Genomic DNA, 19,174 nt, shown 5'->3' on the forward strand with positions numbered 1-19,174 from the left:
CAATGTGAATTATATATACAGTACTGTGGAAAAGTCCCAAGCACTATACATGCTTTGTTGGCTTAAGACTTACATACACAATATGTAATCAATCAGTTTCTTTATTAAAAACAAACAGAAAATACAGAAAATATGTACAAAAAACAACAACAGCATAACATTTACTCTTCAAGCAAAAGTCTGCTTAATGTGGCTTCCCTTGGCACCACGAACAACTTGAACTGTTTGGTTCTAATTGTCCCGAAATGTTCTGAAATAAGGTGCTGTGTAATATCAGGCTTCTTTTAGCACATTTTAGCACAGGTGATCTCACACAGCCTTTATAATATTCAAGTCTGGACCCCGTGGAGGCCATTTCATGACTGTCTTTGTTTCATCAGCTGTTTTCTCTCCAATTAAGATTTTACTGCAATTAGCGGATCATTATCATGTTGTAAATGAAAACTATTACCACTGAAGTACTTTCAGTAAGGAATGGCATAATGGATTAAAACCTATCTGTACTTTTCAACATTCAAAAATCCATCAATTCAAACAATATTGCTAACAACACTGGTAGAACTGCAGCTCAAACCAGGACAAACAGCATTCTCTTGAACATTGTCTTTTACATGTCTTAAACAATTAAACCAAAACAATTCAAACCCTAACCTAACCAAACCATACAGCAACTGAAAGATAATTTTTTTAAAATAAATCTCAATTTAAAATACAATTGACAAAAATTTTACAATTTTGGCTGGATTTTTGGTAAAGGGTCACATATATCCATTATACCATTAGTAAAACAACAGATTTAATGTTGGCCTAAAACTTTTGCACAGTACTATATATAATTTATTAGGGATGTTCAGATCCAATCACGTGACTGGAAATTGGGCCCAATCACGCAGTTTCAGACTCGATCGGAATCAGACGTTACCTCCCGATCAGGACTTGAATATATATATGAGCAATTCCACATCCATAACAGAGAGATGTCACATCCATAACGAAGCTTTTTCCTCATAAAAGCAAAAATGTAAAATCAAATAAAATCAATCATGTTGTTCTATAGAGAGCCAACTTATATATTTTTGATTAGCATTGTTTCCTTTGGGTTGTGCAGTTTAATTCACAGAATTTCTACAAAGTATGTTGAATACTGTAAACTTGCCGACTTTTTTTGTCACATGCATAACACATGTTTATTTTCCTTATTTAAAACATAAAAAATGTTTAAAGATTGATATTTCATTGCTTCCATAACTCTGTGACTAGTTGTTTTGAAAAATATAAAGAGATGTTTCAATATAATGATAACATATACTTCCTCTGTCAATTTATGTTTTGAGATTTTACTGCAAATGTCACATCCATTATGCTGGAATTGCTCATATATATATAGTTATTATTTTTTAACACATCTATTGTTATGCGGTGACACGGAGTCAGACCTCTTTCTTGACTTCACACCGAAACAGTAACGCATTCGGCATGACATCACTTTGTTGCAGAGACGCTCTTGGTTAAATGCCGGCAAAGTAAAACATGGAAGCAGCTTGAAACAGAAAGCCCGAGTATGTCTGCAGTCTGGAGGTATAGGTATTAAGTTGATGAGACTTTAATGCCGTCGCAAATGTCCTTGATGAGAACAGAGGTAGAGATGTTAGTTTTCATTAAGAAAAACATACATTTCCATCTGTGAAAGTTACTACTGTGATGACAGTAAGAGTTAGGGGTGCAGTTCCTGAAAACACATTACTGGCTTTGCAAACACTGTGGCACTTTTTGTTTGTATTTTTTTGTTTACATGCCTGCCGGGTAATTTAAGTTGAGGTGCTATTTGTATTTATACGAGATTTTTTGGAAAGTCCAAAAGTTAGAGAATTTATCTGGTATTTATTACTTGACTGTTCAAGCTACCTCACAAAAGTGCTCTGTTTGTTAACAGTGTTGCTGAATGTTATAATAAGGTGGATTAAATAAAGAATAAGGAACATCCTGGATCTGTTTCTTTACTCTTCTTTATTCTTTTTTTATGTATTATAGAAGTATCAGATCAGGTTTCTTATCGTTAGATACTCAAAATCAAATGACTCGGACTCGAGGGCAAAAAAACCTGATCAGGACATTATTATTTAAGAAAACACAGTCAATCAATCAATTAATCGATTAATCAATCAATATGTTATTACTAATTGATTACACAACCCAAAAGGACTTAATAGTGGTATTACCAAGTAATTTAGTCAAACACACACTTGATACTTGTAATATGTAAAAATCAACATACCTACATGCAAAGTGTAAACAATTCAAAATAATGTCTTTTTTCTTAATTTTATTAGTTTTAAGAGAGCTGAAAAACACAACTGATCTACAAATGTGGAGTCATTTTATAGCCGTTAGTTGACTAGCTCACTGTAGACTATTAAAACATTTAGTCACACTCGTTCCACTGAATGTTCAGCAGCACCTGAACAGAAGCAGTTTCCTCTGAGAAACACTGAATCACATCCCTCACCTCACTTCAACTCTATTTGAGCGAGTGCAGGATGCTGGGAGCATGTATAAGCGTGTGAATGTACTGTAACTTATATGAGATGCATCATAGGTCGGTCTGTTATTGACTCTTCTCCTGAGTTCCTGAGGTGATTGACTCATCATAAGAGCCCGACCTTTCCAATTCCTGTCACACCTTAACCAAATCCCTCCCTGGGGAAAATAAACAGTCTCTCTCTTTCTTTATGCATCTCTCGCTCTCTCCAAAGCACAAACAGAGAAACAAAGAGCCTCAAGTTGCGTCATATCCTGATGAGAATCTGGGACTTGCCCAATGATTAACTCAAAGCCACATATGGGTAAAACGTAATTCTGGATGTGAAAGAGAGTGACGTAATATTGTGTATTGTGATTTAAAACGGTCAGGTCGGTTGAAAGCGCTACGCTGGGTGGAGTGTTTGTGGATTTGTACAGACTCTCATTCTCTCTAGCTCACTCTGATGTTGTTTGTCTTTGAAAAGACTGGCGTAAATGAATGTGGCACCAGGACAACAAACAGGGCAAAAGTCCAGAAGATCAATCAAGATCCGACAAGGGAGAAGCAATGCGAGGACAGGGTTGAAACTCAGCAAGACAAAACTCTGACTCATACACACACACACACACCTTTGTCATTTTAAAAAGGATGAAGACACATATACTTAGTCAGCAAATAAGGAGCAATTATCACTAATTAAATGTCAATGTCTGTATATGGGTGTATCTTATAGAGATTGATTTCAGCGTTTTATTGCAATCCAAAATAAAAAGATGCTTTAATATTAACACTAGAACTACTAAAGCAGTCATTTTGAATTTGACAATTTTGTTAAAATAAAACCAATATATTAACGATAATGCCCTGACATTTCTTACATGTATGTATATTTCATTGTAGCATTGTTATTATTTTTTTAATTACAAAACACAAAAGAGTTCTGTTTATATCTATCTGAATGGCCATAATGGTCAAATTGATTGCTTCTTTTTCACGTGCCTTTGAATATGCATGCTTCTGTTGCCTAGCAACTATCTGCTAACCTAAAACATAATTTTCCAGGGTATTTGCAGCAATCCTAAAGGTAATTTCCATTTTTAAAGACCTTCTCAGAGTATTTTAAGACCTCATCGCCACTTCAGTCCTAATCAGAATCAAACCTTTAACTTAATAAACAGTTGTTAATAAACAGTTGTAGTTAAATAAATCAATGGAGCACAACCATGCAACAGAACTCAGATAAGCTCGGAAGAAACAAAGCTTGTAAGAATAAATTACACGGTTGTTTTCAGTGACAGGCTTTAGCCACTGTTGTCTTTCTTTCCAAACTTGTATTTCTCCAATCAGGAGTACGCAAACTCACATTTTCCCATTTTGCCGTCTGTTTCGTTCGATATTTTCGCTACACATCACCTTCCCACGTTTGTTGCAAATTACGTGACATCACCCAGATGGAGGAGCTTGGCCGAACACACCCCGGCCCGATCGAGCACGCCATTGTTAATATTAGGAGGAAAATAAATATATTTATGATTTTTTTTTGGAGTCAAACACTTTCGACAACACTTGAACAAACTTTAAGAAAATATGATTAAGATTTTTTAATAACTTTTAAGGGCCTTAATTTTCTCATAATTGATTTATCAACTTTTAAGACCCTGCGGACACACTGTTTTCTCATAGCAAAAAATAACTTTGTTCCAGAAAAGTCTTTGCAAAAAAACATAATTGAAAATAAAATTTAAAAAAAAGGTCTCCCAGGGGACAGGGGACTAATAACTTATACACAATTATAGGCTATATTACCAAAAGATTGTATCTATAGGGAACTGGCTTTATAAAATATGACAACAGACATTTAAAGCTTAATTCTAAAATCTCAATTGAATGTTTTGAATGTAAATATGATGTAACAAAAATGTAACTCTGTACAGTTTTATATTAACAGTCAGAATGACTGCTATGGCTATCCTAGTAGGTAATGAATTCTGTTAGTTTTAGTTAAAAAAAACAAAAACAAATAGTTAATAGCAGCTAGCTCTCTGGCTGCGCCTAGTCAGTACCTGGATGGGATACCACATGGGACAACTAGGTTGCTGTTAGAAGTGGTTTAGTGAGACCAGAGGGGATGCTCAACCTGTGGTCTGAGTGAGTCTTAACGCCCCAGTATATTGATGGGGTCTCTGCTCTGTGAGCGCCGCCTTTGAATGAGATGTAAAAATGAAGTCCTGACTCTCTCTAGGTTCCAACTCAGGTTCATTCTGAAAATGTACTGCTATACACATTTCTGGAAAGAGCAAAATATGTCCCAGGAAGTACATCTTTTTGCAGTTTTTGTTTTCGCAAATCCGCCAGAGGCCACTGTGTACGCTTTTTCAGATCTCAAATTTCTCTCACGAGAGCCATTCGCACCTGCTGTTCTTGCATAAATCCACCAGAGGCTGCTGTCAACTGACTGACCAACTGACTGATTCCCCTACCCTACCCCTTTCCTACACCCAACCAATAGTATTTTAAAAAGCAGACTGACCCGCCCACCCACTTCCCTAAACCCAACCGCAGTGTTTTGAAAAGCAGTCCAGAAAAAGAAAAGCCTTTGCCTGATTTTACCTCGTTTTCAGATCTTACCACATTTCCACCCTGTTATTTACTTGTTTATTTTATTTTTTGCCTTTTGTTTTTGCTTTCTTGAAACGTTCTTCGCTGGACTCGAACCCTGTTATCGCGGTCAACTCTGCTATGCATCTCAAGTCCTAACTATTAAGTCAAAACTATTATTCTGACCATAAATAAAAAGAAAATGAATTAATACGTTTAATTCAACAGCACAAATGAATATAGGGGGAAGGCTGTTTTATCTTTTTATTGTTTTGAAAACCCTTTTTTAGCTTTTCCACAAACGTGGGAAAATTACACGGACAGTTTAAGCTGTCCTTAATTTCACATTGAACCACTTGTGCAAACACAAGGAAACTCATCTTTGTGCTACATGGACATGGAGTTTCCACAGCCGAGAGGTGGCAGATTTCTGCTGGCATAATAGACCAGATTTACTACCACAAACACAGCCGGTAAGACTTGACTGACTGTAGTTTGACTTGGAGGCTCTAGAACTGCCTTTTAATAATTTTTATTTTCCACATTATTGGCCTGCTGAGATGATTAAAGGCTAAAAGCTAGAATATTCTATAATTAGAGCGAACTTCATGTCTATTTAGACAGCATGTGTTTGACTGTTACCACAGAGCCAGAATGAGCTTTTATACAGACTCTCTCTCTCTCTCTCTCTCACTTTGAGTTTTGTGTCTCTCATGCTTCACTCTCTTTGTCTAGACATCTGCTCTGGAAAGTCAGTAAGCAGTGACTCTTTATGGTTTCTTTCCATTACATTGTATCTAAACCACATGTAAGTGATGTGACAAAACCAAAAGGCTTCTATTAAAATCCCCACAGTCATCAACATTGCATACAAATATTCTTACAAGATGTGCTGATATTTAATAATATAAGATTTGGTGTATGAAATGTATGAATATGGGTGAATTTCAGCAACCCAGTGCGAATGACGTGGAATACAAAATGTGTTTACCATGAAGACAGAAATAACGCAAAATCAAAATTTATAAAAAAAATTCACTTGAGGTGAAAAACTTTCCATAAGTAAACTAGAACAAGTTCTGCGTATGTGAACCCAGAATTAATGTAACTTAAAGTTTACTAAAAACACTTTATTGTAAAGTGTTACCTACTGTATTTCATAAACATTTTGAAGTTTAGTTTGTTCAAATATAACTATATTAAAAATTAATACATAAGTAGAGTTCCAATAATTATAGGAACAAAACATTTGACACTGTCAAATGCCTAGCTATTACTCATTTTAATGAGCCCTTATTATAGGTTTTTGAAAATGTCCATCCATACAGTGTGTAAGACAGCTCTAAGTGAAGTGAAATATCTAGCTAAGGCTTAAATCTGAAAGTGCATTGTGTTTAAAACTATTGATTTATCTATAAGAGTCGACTCAGACAGGTTCAAATGAATTGTCTTGGTAACGAATCTTTAGCCGTGTTGGCGTGATGTCAATACGAAACTCAAGTCCAGCCCATTTGTTGCACACACAGACCTGGAAAATTTAAACCCCTGACCCCCCCCCCCCCCCCCCCCCCCCCCCCACAAACACTCTAGAAATAAAAAGAGGAAGACAAACACTGTAGCAGATCCTGGTTGAATCAAGTCGCGAAGACGCGGTCCTCTGAAGTGTGAGGGAAGGTTAGTGTTAGTTTCCCTACCCAAAGATGAGGCTGTGAAGAGTCAGTGGTTAAAGTTTAATTTGGCAAAAATACTTCAGCATTATAGCCCCAGCCTTGTGCTGCGTTTCCATCATTTTTCTGACGAGTGCTTCAGCAATCTACATGCTCACAACAGGACATTCGTCGACCGCTGGTTAAAGGAAGGACCAGAAAAGACTATTGATGTTTGGGACTTTGTCAGAACTTGAAAGGAACTTTACAGTATACAGTTCATGGGTTAGTTCGTTCCTCCATTTCACAAGTGTAAGTAACTTAAGTGCAATTAAATGGTTGCCTCCTTGTTTTCTCTAGCTTGCAAATAATGTATTTAATTGTGTTTTGTTACTTGTAACCGCTCCAGTTTTAAAATAGTTCAGCTTTTGCCACTCTGCGTGGATTAATACTGAATGTGTGTCATGGTTAAGACAAGAGCAATATGCTTTTGTTAAACTGTATTGCTTTAATGCACTCCTGCATTGGGCTCACACATACACTCTGCTCTCTGACTACTTTAACAATGTTGATAAGTCGTGGTGGGCGATTCTCTCTGTCTCTCGCTGGACGCAGTCGACCAATCACAACAGACTGGGTCATCGCACCAATCAGCGCAGATTAGCATGGTGCTAAGGAGGGGGTTGGGAACAAATGAATCGCTTAACGAATCATATGGGAGTTGTTGGAATAATTAGGTAAAAAAATAAATGCCTATTAGGGCTGCACGGTGGCCGGGTGGGTAGCACGTTCGCCTCACAGCAAGAATTGGGTAAGCTAAATTGTCCGTAGTGTATGAGTGTGTATGAATGTTTCCCAGTGATGGGTTGCAGCTGAAAGGCCATCCACTGCGTAAAACATATGCTGGATAAGTTGGCGGTTCATTCCGCTGTGGCGACCTCAGATTAATAATGGGATTAAGCCGGAAAAAAATGAATGAATGAATAAATGCATATTATAAGACAATGAAAGTGTTTTTGACCTTGCATGCATATCAGACTGTTGTTGGAGACCCCCAAAACCGAAATATGATCTTTTATAATGCATAATAGGGGCTCTTTAAATAAACTAGTAATAACCACACATTTTTAATAGATGTCGAAAGTCAGCCACTGAGAATTATTAGAAGCTTGAATGCAATAAAAAAAGAAATTGACTTCAAACAGCATACATGGACATGAGGGAATACAATTGAAAGCTACAGAAGTACTTAATATTGAACTTCTACGCTCATTTAGAGAAGAATCAAGTTTACACAGAGCTTTGTAGCTAAACTGGACTCCGTCTGTAACATTTTCACAGCATTTCTTTGTTGATTTTAGCATGTGGATCCACCCTTGCCAAATGTGAGACATGGAGACGTTATTTAAATGGCTACCAAGTACTGTCAGCAGCATACACACAATGTAAACATTGCAGACAATGGACGCTTCTGTTATAGACTGGGAAAATGCTGCTTCTGCATTGCTCTGGAAACTGTGATGCTTGAAGAGGGAACTACAGTAGACAGAACAAGCCATATAACATCTCTCTCTCTGATAACTGCAGTCTTGTTACAGATACAAGTGTGTCCTGAAAAACATACTGGCAGACAGAGAGAGATGGACGCCTGATGCTTCCGAATGAATGGATTTGATAATGAGCAGGGCTGACAATTCTGACAAATTCACTGAAATAAAATGAAATGAACACTGCTTAAGTTATTTAGCACTGGTGAGACATTTATCCAGTCTAAAATGAAATTTCTAAAAGACATCAGCATTAATAAAACTTTCACAGGCTGGGATTCATTTTCCTGTAAATAATGCAGAAATTCAATTTTAAAGGGATAGTTCACCCCAAAATTAAAAATGTCCACACCAATTACTCACACTCAAGCGAATCTAAACATTTATCAATTTCTTTCTGCTGTTGAACACAAAACAAGATATGTTGAAAAATGTTAAGAAAAAAGCTGGCGTGGATAATATTAGTAGAAACAAAAAATAGACAATGGCCATTCACCACCCAGCATTCTTCAGTATATTATGTTCTTTTCAACAGAAAAAAAGAATCAAGTGGAGGTAATGAGTAATTGATGACAAAATGTACATTTTTTAATTATCTTATTTTTATGTCATTCATTCATTGATGGATTCATTCATTTTCATCTTAGTTCCTTTATTAATTTGGAGTTGCCACAGCGGAATGAACCGGCAAGTTATCCAGCAAATGTTTTACGCAGCGGATGCCCTTCCAGCTGCAACCCATCACTGGGAAACATCCATACACTCCCATTCACACACATACACTACGGACAATTTTTTTGGCTTACCCAATGTTTTTGGACTTGTGGGGGAAACCAGAGCACCCAGAGGAAACCCACGCCAACATGGGGAGAACATGCAAACTCCACACAGAAATGTCAACTGACTCAGCCGAGGGTCGAACCAGTGACCTTCTTGCTGTGAGGTGATTGTGCTTCCCCCTGCGCCACCGTGAGGCCTATTTTTATATCAATTATATCAAATAATATACCATTATATATATATATATATATATATATATATATATATATATATATATATATATATATATATATATTATATAATATATATATATATATATAATATATTATATATATATATATATATATATATATATTTATAATATAAAATTCTTGGAAAGAATATTCAAACATTAAATCAAATAGTTGGACAAATAAAATTGAACAGAATATAATATTTCTGTAACACTTCATTATACAGTCTTGTTTCACATGTACATACAGTATCCTACATACTATTTACTCATCATAATACTTACATAAACTGGGTAATAAGATACACTCCCTAAGCATACACCTGAACCTAACCATAACAAAACTAGTTACATTACATAACCCAATACATTCTGAGGTAAAAAAAAAACGCTGTGAGCACATGTCGAGTACACCTACTGTACAATAGTATAACCATTATTTCTAATGACAATCTGGTCAAAAGTCCTGTTTTCTCCGTGTATAGTACAAATAATCCAAATAGGTCACTCAGATCCCAAGGCGGTTTGTCAATACTATGTTCTCGCCTGCAGAGTAGGGGTAACAGAGTCTTTGCAGTAGCAGGTCCAAAGCTATGAAATAACCTGCCGAATTTCAATCAAAGTAAAAACACATGAAGAGTTCAGATGCAAAAACCTCTAAGTGCCAACTAAAATGTTTTTCTAAAATGAGCATTTTTCTCAGCCTTCAGTATTTTTGTTCTGTTTTTTCATTTTAAATGCAATGCAAAGAACGTATTTGCTTGCCATAAAAGTGAATTTACTGAATATACACACAGGAGCTTGCAAAAAAGCTAATTTTGTAAAAAAACAAAATTCAGATGGCACTTAGAGATTTTTACACCTGAACTCTTCACATCTTTTCCCATATTTTTAATTGTAAATAACAGATGAGTATCTTTGTTTTTATTTATTCTTATTACTATGATTATCTCTTTTTTCTTTTCTTGCCACTCTGTGTACTTTTTATCGTTTGTACAGCACTTTAGCCACCTGACATTGAACTTAAATGCGTTCTAGAAAGATCTTTCCATAGCAATAACGGTAGCACTTTATTTTCCAGTCTAGTTCCACAAAATACTTTGCATTTGTAATAATAACTAGATATTAAAGTTAGAGGACAAACTTTATGGTGGCTTGAAAAGCCGAGTCTAAAAGTTTGAAGTCGTTTTAAAGTTGAAAAGTTTGAAACAGTCGGCATAGATAAGTACATAGCTCACTACAAGTTCACTAGCATGATTCTACCATGAATTAGCATGCGTCTAGCATGAATTAGCATGTTTCTAGCATGAATTAGCATGTTGTTAGCATGATTCTAGCATGAACTAGCATGTTACTAGCATGATTCTAGCATGAATTAGCATGTTACTAGCATGATTCTAGCATGAATTAGCATGTTACTAGCATGATTCTAGCATGATTTAGCATGTTACTTGCATGTTTCTAGCATGAATTAGCATGTTACTAGCATGATCCTAACATGAATTAGCATGATTCTAGCATGAATTAGCATGTTACATGAACAATAACTGTGTACTATGTACTATGTACTAATGCTGAACCTAACTCTAAACCTAACCTTACCTTAAAGTGTGTGTAATTATGGTTGCTAGGGAGTGGCTAGTAAGTTTAAAGGTAATCAGTGATTGGCTGCTGGCTAGACTGAGTTGAATGAGGCCAGACTCTAGTCTGTAGGACAGTCTGATGCAGAGTTATGAGCTCACAAAGGTTGATCCAATGTTAAGTAAATGGGAGTCTTTTACAATGGAAGTCTATGGGACAGTTGCTAAGGTGCTGTAAGTGGTTGCTAGGGAGTGGCTAGTAAGTTAAAAAGTCATCAGTTATTGGCTGCTGGCTAGACTGAGTTAAATGAGTCCAGTTAGAAGTCTGTAGGACAGTCTGATGCAGAGTTATGAGCTCACAAAGTTTGACCCAATGTTAAGTCAATGGGACTTTTGGGATTTTTCTGGGTCGTTTTTCGGAAAACCCAAGGTCGGATCAGTTAGAAAAGATATAGCAACCCGAGTCAGACCAGTTTGAAGGTTTGACGAAAGTTTGAAGTCTGTAGCTTGAAAGGCCTAGGAGGAGATACACTTAGAAATTCATACAACTAAAAGTAACACTCATCCTAAGCCCAAACATACAGTATAAGCACATGAACTGAATTAATATTGCTCAGTATATTACAGTAGTTACTCTGTAACAAGAATGAAAATGAAAACTTAACAGAAAGAAATGTGCTCATGTGTTTTCAGGCCTCATTTTTGTTTTTGGTTGTACCAGCAGACTATCCCAAGGTCAGTTATCAGTGCTGCTGTTTTGCCTGAGTGTGTGAGTGTCTGGAGGGAAAACTCTGTTTATCACTCTGCTTCCTCCAGTACGGCACTGAGGGAGCCTGAATCAAAGACACAGCGCTGGGTGCGCCAGCCTGGAGATGCAGAGCGGGAAATGGAGCATCTGAGAGATAGTGAGCTGTATCTGCCCTTCTGATAACTCCAGGCTACCTGATACACACACACTCTGACAGAGGTAACATGCAGTAGGGTGGCTGGGTGAGTGACTGAAGGACCCTTCCGGCTTAGATACAGAAAGGCCCTGGGTGTGGACTGTTTTGGAGTAGTGGAATCGGTTCTCAGTAATCGCGTGACTGAGTGTCTCAGAAGAGTTCTGTCTAAACAGACACTGTTTTTGTGTCTCTCACTGACTCTCGACTGAAGAGAAAAATAGTGGCAGACTTGCCTTCACACTTAAAAAATGCAGCCTGTTATTTAGGACTCTTTTTCCAATGACTGTAGCTTTGTTTTAATATGTGAATGAGATTTTATGCATGCTTATTAAGGCTGGTCGATTTGGCCTAAAATTAAAATCTCGATTAATTGACCATTTTAACTCAATTACGATTAATGAACGATTATTTTTTACATTTATTTTATGTTTTTGCACTCATAGTTCACTGATAAATTTCGTAAATATGCTCACATATTATAAGTGACAAATTTTTGAATGAAGGGTGCATTACTTGATTTTAAAATAATTGAAAGAAACACACACTATATATGATTCTTTATTGAACATCAACGCTGACCAACTGAAATTAAACACACATTGCCTAAAATGCGGCTCTCTGCACCACTCATCCTACTAAACTGACCAATCACAAAGCTTGCGCTATGCTTCGTTGTGTTGTGTAGTTAAATTTTTTTTGAGAGGTGCGCGGGTATAGGAAGGCTGTGCTGGACCATACGCATGTGTTTGGCAGAAGTATAATATCAGAAGAATATAGTATAAATCATAATGTAATAAGTATAAATTAGCCTTAACAAATCGGGGTCACGTAACACCACACACAGTAGGGAAAGTAATTGAATAAATCGACCTGGAAAAATTTGATCAATTATAGGTTTTGAATCTCGATTTCGATTACTTTTCGATTAATCGCCCAGCCATAATGCTTATGACAACTGTTATTAAGTGTTATTTGCTCAGTTACGACATTATAAATGCAAAGATGACACTTTGTTATGACAACTTAACATTTCCGAGATAACATTCCCTGTCATAAATCTGTCATAAACATGATTGTCATGAGGCATTATAATGGTGTCATGAATATTTTTCTGATCACATTTTCAGTGGAACAAACTGAAGTGGAACTCTGTCAAATAATTTTTATGACCATCATTAATATTTAATAACATTTTAATGACAAATTCAGCTTGTACCGCTGTAGTTAAAGAAAAATATTTATGACGCTGTTATAGATTTCATGACATTTACAATAGCTTGATATCAAGTTGTAATAATAAAGACAAAAACAGATTTTGATATATTAGTTTATGTCAAGTTGTCATAACAATGTGATCTTTGCATTTAAAAGGACATATCCGAGCGAATGACACTTAATGACAGTTGTTATATAAGCTTGCATAAAAACTCATTCACATTCTTGATGTGTCATGTCATGATTATGAAGGTTTAATGAACAGATGCCCTGTAGTGGCACCTTTTGAAGCTTTTATTTCAACAACCAGTATTTGAAAAAACGCGAGTAAGAACGAATCTTCTGTTAAAAAAGGTTTACTGAAGATATGCAAAAATACAAAGTAACAATAGAATCAATATAGCTCGGTATAGCTCGGTCAAAAAACTGTGTTGCTTCCAAAATCCATAACTGCATTCAGCCTCAAACGTATGAACTAATGACCTCATGACGTATTACTGTCGGAAGCCAAAATACCAAAATAAAGGTTTTTAAATTGTATCAATTATTAAATTCTGCATTTTAGATAATACAATCACAATGAATTCTTAATATATTTAAATATCAATTTTCACCATGTTTTAACCTTTTTAACTAAATTAGTATCACAAATGAATTAGGCATAACTGGCTCCTACAACCCCTTCAAGTAGAGTGTTACCATTTGCGGTTATAATATCAACTATATAAACTCTTAAAATGCATTTAGAAATAAAAACATGCACTAAATGAGATGGATACATTCTTATTATATAAAAAAATCCTTGATGTAAACAACAACAACAACAAACAGATCATGTAATGGACAACTAAAATAATCTGAATATCCCTGCACAGCATATCAAAATGTTGTTTTAATTCTGAAATGCTTAAACCAAAATCAAAATGCTTTGGCTAAATAATCTTCCATAACTATCTCACAAGATTGTGTTCCCAGAAATCAGAGACATCCGAACACAAGATAATATAGCATTTGTTATTCCACGTGCCACCTGCATATTAGACCAGCAAGTTACTGTAGTAAAAAAAAGATCGTGTTAATAACATTCTTATTTTCATATGTAAGTTCAGATCACAGCTTTGAATAGAAACTGTTTTGAGGGCAGGTGTTCTTAAAGCGCTTTACATCACATTTATCAGACACATTTTACTGCATAGTCACAATATTAAAACAATATGATGCTGTTCGAGCCAAATACCTCACAGAGAAACGTTTGTTGTTTCAGTTGTGCAAGAATGAGAAATCTGTTGCTGAGAAGTTTATATCTGATTTCATCAGGAGATAGAGGCTGGGTGGATTCCAACCTAAATACGATCATGCCTTGAATTTAATGCACCGCTCAGGGCTTCAGGGGTGTCTAGCAAAACAAGAAATATATTTTTATGTGGAGTGCGGGTGAATTGAGCATTATCAGCTGAAATTAACCTTACACATGACAAGTAATAAAGTGCAGACATATAAAATAATTCCATAATATAGTTCAGTTAAAGGTTCAGCATTTTAGACAGCCACAGATTTTCTTTTGACTGAAAATGATAATTCACACAAAAATGACAATTCTGTGAGAGAATTCCAACCAACCAACCAACCAAAAAAAATAAAAAAAACATTGGCTACATCCAAAAGCTTTGGCAGCGGACTTGTTGCCTTGCAGCCCTATCAGGAATTGACTCTGGAGGCAGCTTTTGTGCACAAAGGTCACCTCGTAAAATGAATTCTGAGACAATGTAACAATTCAATTATGTCCATCAAAACCGAGGGAGCTTTGATGATAACTAAGGACATATTTTCTTACTACAATACTAACTTCTCAAAAGAAATGTCACTAAAAGTGCAACGAGGCCAGTGGCAATATCTTGTTTATGTGGTGCGGCATATAGCACCAAAAGTATTGTGATGAACAATATTATTGTCATTTTAAGACCATTCTGACACTATAATAATTGCATCATAATGCAAGTACACTCCTCCAAAGAACACATAATATTTTATTCTAAAGAATATTTAATTTAATTATAGTCATTTTAATAATTGAATAATTAGGCATTGGAATCAGATTATGAAATCATATATCCTAAACAAATAAATAACAATAATAAATGTTAACAAAAATGTCCAAGGTAAAAATAACTAGAAAAAAGTAACAGATTTATTTTCAGTCGTCAGGCACCCACATAAAAATATACTATAGTAATTTATAGTATATTGTTTTTTTTACCCATACTGAAACTGACACCTTCAATAGAGATAGAGCAACTGCGCAATCAACTGAAATGTGGCTAGAATTGGTTTTTATTTATGGGCGATACATATTACATCCCCAAAAATGATTAAGGACATGTTTATGTATTGTGCGATTAGACAATGGCCCAATCCCAATTCTACCCCTTAGGCCTTCCCCTTACCCCTGCCCCTCGTTTTGCGCATTCACGTAAAGGGGTAGGGGTGTCCCAATTCTCTTTAGCTTGAAGGCGTAGGTCTAAGGGGAAGAGCTAGATACCCCTCGAAAGGGAGACTTTTCAGGACCACACTCGAAACCAAGGGGTAAAAAAAATTCCCAGAATACATCATCTACAACAGCAGTATAGCTGCACCCGGAAGTCAGGAGATGCACAACTTAGTATTTTTTGTCATTATCACAAATTTTTACAACAAACAAGCACATGTTTTAATATGGTTATAACCACATTCGTGTTTTACTGTCATGCTTAAAAAAAAACAAAAAAACGCTAAAATACAAAACCGTGAAATTTTCGCTATCTATAATCCCTAATAATAACTCCTGCACCGCAGTCCCACAACATACTTTCACATCTGACCCTCAATGACACTTGAATCCCCTGTCAGAAAAGTCTAGGGGCTGGAAATGACCTTTTTACAGTGTCTGCTATAATGTTAATGTTGTTTTCGTGTGTTTACATAGATGAATATGGCCATGGCGTAAATGTACAGTACAGTTACGACCTTGTTGCACATTATATCGTTATGATAGCATAATATATGTCTTCAGTGATTTCCTGAAGATAAATACTAAAAAATATTGCAACTGGAATAACTATAGCAGTCGCCATAATCGATCTCATATGAAGTAAGAGCTCACGATGACATGATGATGTGTGCAGGTGCTCTAGTGGTGTCCCATTTTTTAGGGGTAAATTTTGAAGACCTTCCCCTTCACACTCGGTTTCAAGCGCCAAGGGGAAGGGATAGGGGTAGGAGTAGGGGTACAAAAATAGAATTGGGTTTGTGCGAATATATTGAATATTGTGACAGGCCTAAGTGCAACACACTGGTCAAAAACATACATTTAGTCTGGGTGTCCACCGAAGTGTTTTTTTTCTCAATCTGAGTATTTGTTTTCTGTTGATGTCAATGGTAGCTCCATGTTTTTTTGTGTGCCAGCAGTGTAGCGAGTCACTAAGCAGGCATTTTATAGTCAGTGCTGAGCACCTGCCATTAATTCAGGCATTGCAAGTTGAAAAACACAGTGCCCATCAGTGTCACTTTTGAGCTAGCCGCTATAATCTTCTATGTGAAGCTGCTTTGACACAATCTACATTGTAAAAGCGCTATAGAAATAAAGATGAATTTAATTGAATTAAATCAAATCACAGTGGAGGGGCAGGACATGCAACTATTGCCACCACTACAACAACTTGTATGGGTGTTCAGTCGACTTGTCTTACCTTGTCAGATTGTCCAACCTCCCATTCAAAAAGTAGGTAGCACATTTTGATGAGGCAATATGCTACCCATCAGATTTTGCTACCAGTGTAAATTTTAATGTGGAGTAGTGCGATATGAAGCTTTAATATCGCCCTAATTTATCTAATCCCTAAGCCCAATCTCAGAACCATGCACGCCAAATACAGTGTTGGTAGCATAATCTGATGGGTAGGATAAAATGTCAGGACACCGGCAACTTTTTTAACTAAGAAAAAAAAACGCTTCAGTGAACACGCAGCCTTACACACATATCCACACCCTATTGGCGCTTCAAGATGCCCCAAGAGTCTGAGATAGTTCAACAGTCAGAAATGCTATGCACAGGATTGTGAAATATAAGGAGCGGTGAAGAACACATCTATGCTGCTTTCAAAATTTGATCAGAAGGCAGCGCTTCCTGAGATGGGAATTGAAGCAAAATTTGGATTTGAACATGCTTCGATGCCTTCCCACCTCGAAATGCTGCATCCAAAGAGAGAGTTCTAAAGGTTTGGACTCAGCTATAGAGAGTGGGTTTGACATAGCATGTGCATTTGGTTGAATAAACGATGACAGATTTTTCTTTTTTGGTGAACTATCCCTTTAAGCCAAAGCCAAAGGACATTCAAGACATTTCTAGTTCCAGCAAGCAGTGATCTGTGTTATGGGATTGTCACAAAGAGCAGTGTGCTTCGCCAGCATACTTACAGATGGTGGGAAAACGTAGGGAAAACATAGGGAAACCCCCCACATACATACATTCACACAGATCACTTATCTGATTGTCAACCGCAATTAAAACGACAGTCCTTCCACCACCAAAACCCAAAACACCGCATTTTTCCTCAGATGAACAGATGAACACAGGCCTAACCAGACAAACCAGCTGCTTCGAATAATTGGGCGTATCATGAAAGGCTTAAAATGAACTGAATGTTCACTTTCAAAGTTAACATGGCAGGATTTCTGTTTAGTCAAGTAAGCAATGATGTCCACTGAAATCTGAAGGTCAGACTGGAGTAAGTGCAATATAAAGGTTTGTTGCGGCTTGTGCTCAAGGGCAAAGTAAAATATGTGTCCTGTCTAAGAACTAAAGAAAGAAAGAAAGTCCTCCTCACAAGCCTCGGCATAAGACTATCACAAGCTTGGCCTTTTATTTTGAGGCTTTATGACAAAAACCAAAGCTAAGTTTAGGGAGACAGACTGAGCTATAATTTTACACAAGTACCAGGAATATCAGGTGATTTTCGAGTCTGAAAGTGGTTATAAAATTCACATGACTTGAATTGCACATGGTGTAAAATCTCTCCAGCTAAATATCATCTGACAATATCTTCTTCACATTTGTTTTTCTCACAACTTACTGTACAGATTATGTAACACATTTTCATATCTTAGCCATAGTTAAATTTGGTCACGGAAAATCTATATCAGACCACAAGGGACAAAAACATACAAAGGTCATTAAGCTATTCAAATAATGAACTCAACTGTAGTGTCAATGCTCAGTGTGAAATCAGTGGCAGTTTCTTTACACTTACATTTAGCAAACGCTTTTGTCCAAAGTGACTTACAATTGAGGAGGCATTCAGCGATTCAACAAGAAGAGGCAATTCACACAAGAAGTGCTGATTACACAAACGAACTGTTTGTTCTTAGAGAATAAGCGCTAGAGTTAGATGGGGGAGTGTTTTTTTTTGAGAGAGAGAAAAAGATTGTTTCTACAGGTGGTTTGTCAAGGCCACTCATCTGTGTAAAGCACACTTCATAAATGCACAATGTTTTTATATGAAGTGATTGTAAGAAAGTTTCTGGTGAAAATGTGGAAAACTGATGCAAGTGTTGGTTAAAGGGGTGATCCAGATTGTACTTTTAAGGCTTGGTTTGTTTATAAGATGCAAAGCAATGTGTGCTCATACTTCATTTGTAGAAAATCATATTTTTTCATACACCTTAATTTAATTATACAGTTGAAGTCAGAATTATTAGCCCCCTTTGAATTTATTTTTTATTTTTACTTTTTTGAATATTTGCCAAATGATGTTTAACAGAGCAAGGACATTTTCACAGTATGTCTGATAATATTTTTTCTTCTGGAGAAAGTCTTATTTGTTTTATGTCGGCTAGAATAAAAGCAGTTTTAAATTTTTTACAAAACATTTTAAGGTCAAAATAATTAGCCCCTTTAAGCTATATTTTTATTTATATAGTCTACAGAACAAACCATTGTTATACAATAACTTGCCTAACTACCCTAACCTGCCTAGTTAACCTAATTAACTTAGTTAAGCCTTTAAATGTCACTTTAAGCTGTATAGAAGTGTCTTGAAAAATATCTAGTCAAATATTATTTACTCTCATCATGGC

At 36.2% G+C, this 19,174-nt stretch overlaps 1 protein-coding gene across 1 annotated transcript in view; it reads right to left on the reverse strand.

The window, feature by feature from the left end:
• The window catches only part of gas2l1 (growth arrest-specific 2 like 1), a 53,452-nt gene that overhangs the window by 16,393 nt on the left and 17,885 nt on the right, over positions 1-19,174 (reverse strand). The window lies entirely within an intron of this gene.

The sequence above is a fragment of the Danio aesculapii genome, chromosome 5, assembly GCF_903798145.1.
Source record: "Danio aesculapii chromosome 5, fDanAes4.1, whole genome shotgun sequence".
NCBI classification, from domain to species: Eukaryota; Metazoa; Chordata; class Actinopteri; order Cypriniformes; family Danionidae; genus Danio; species Danio aesculapii.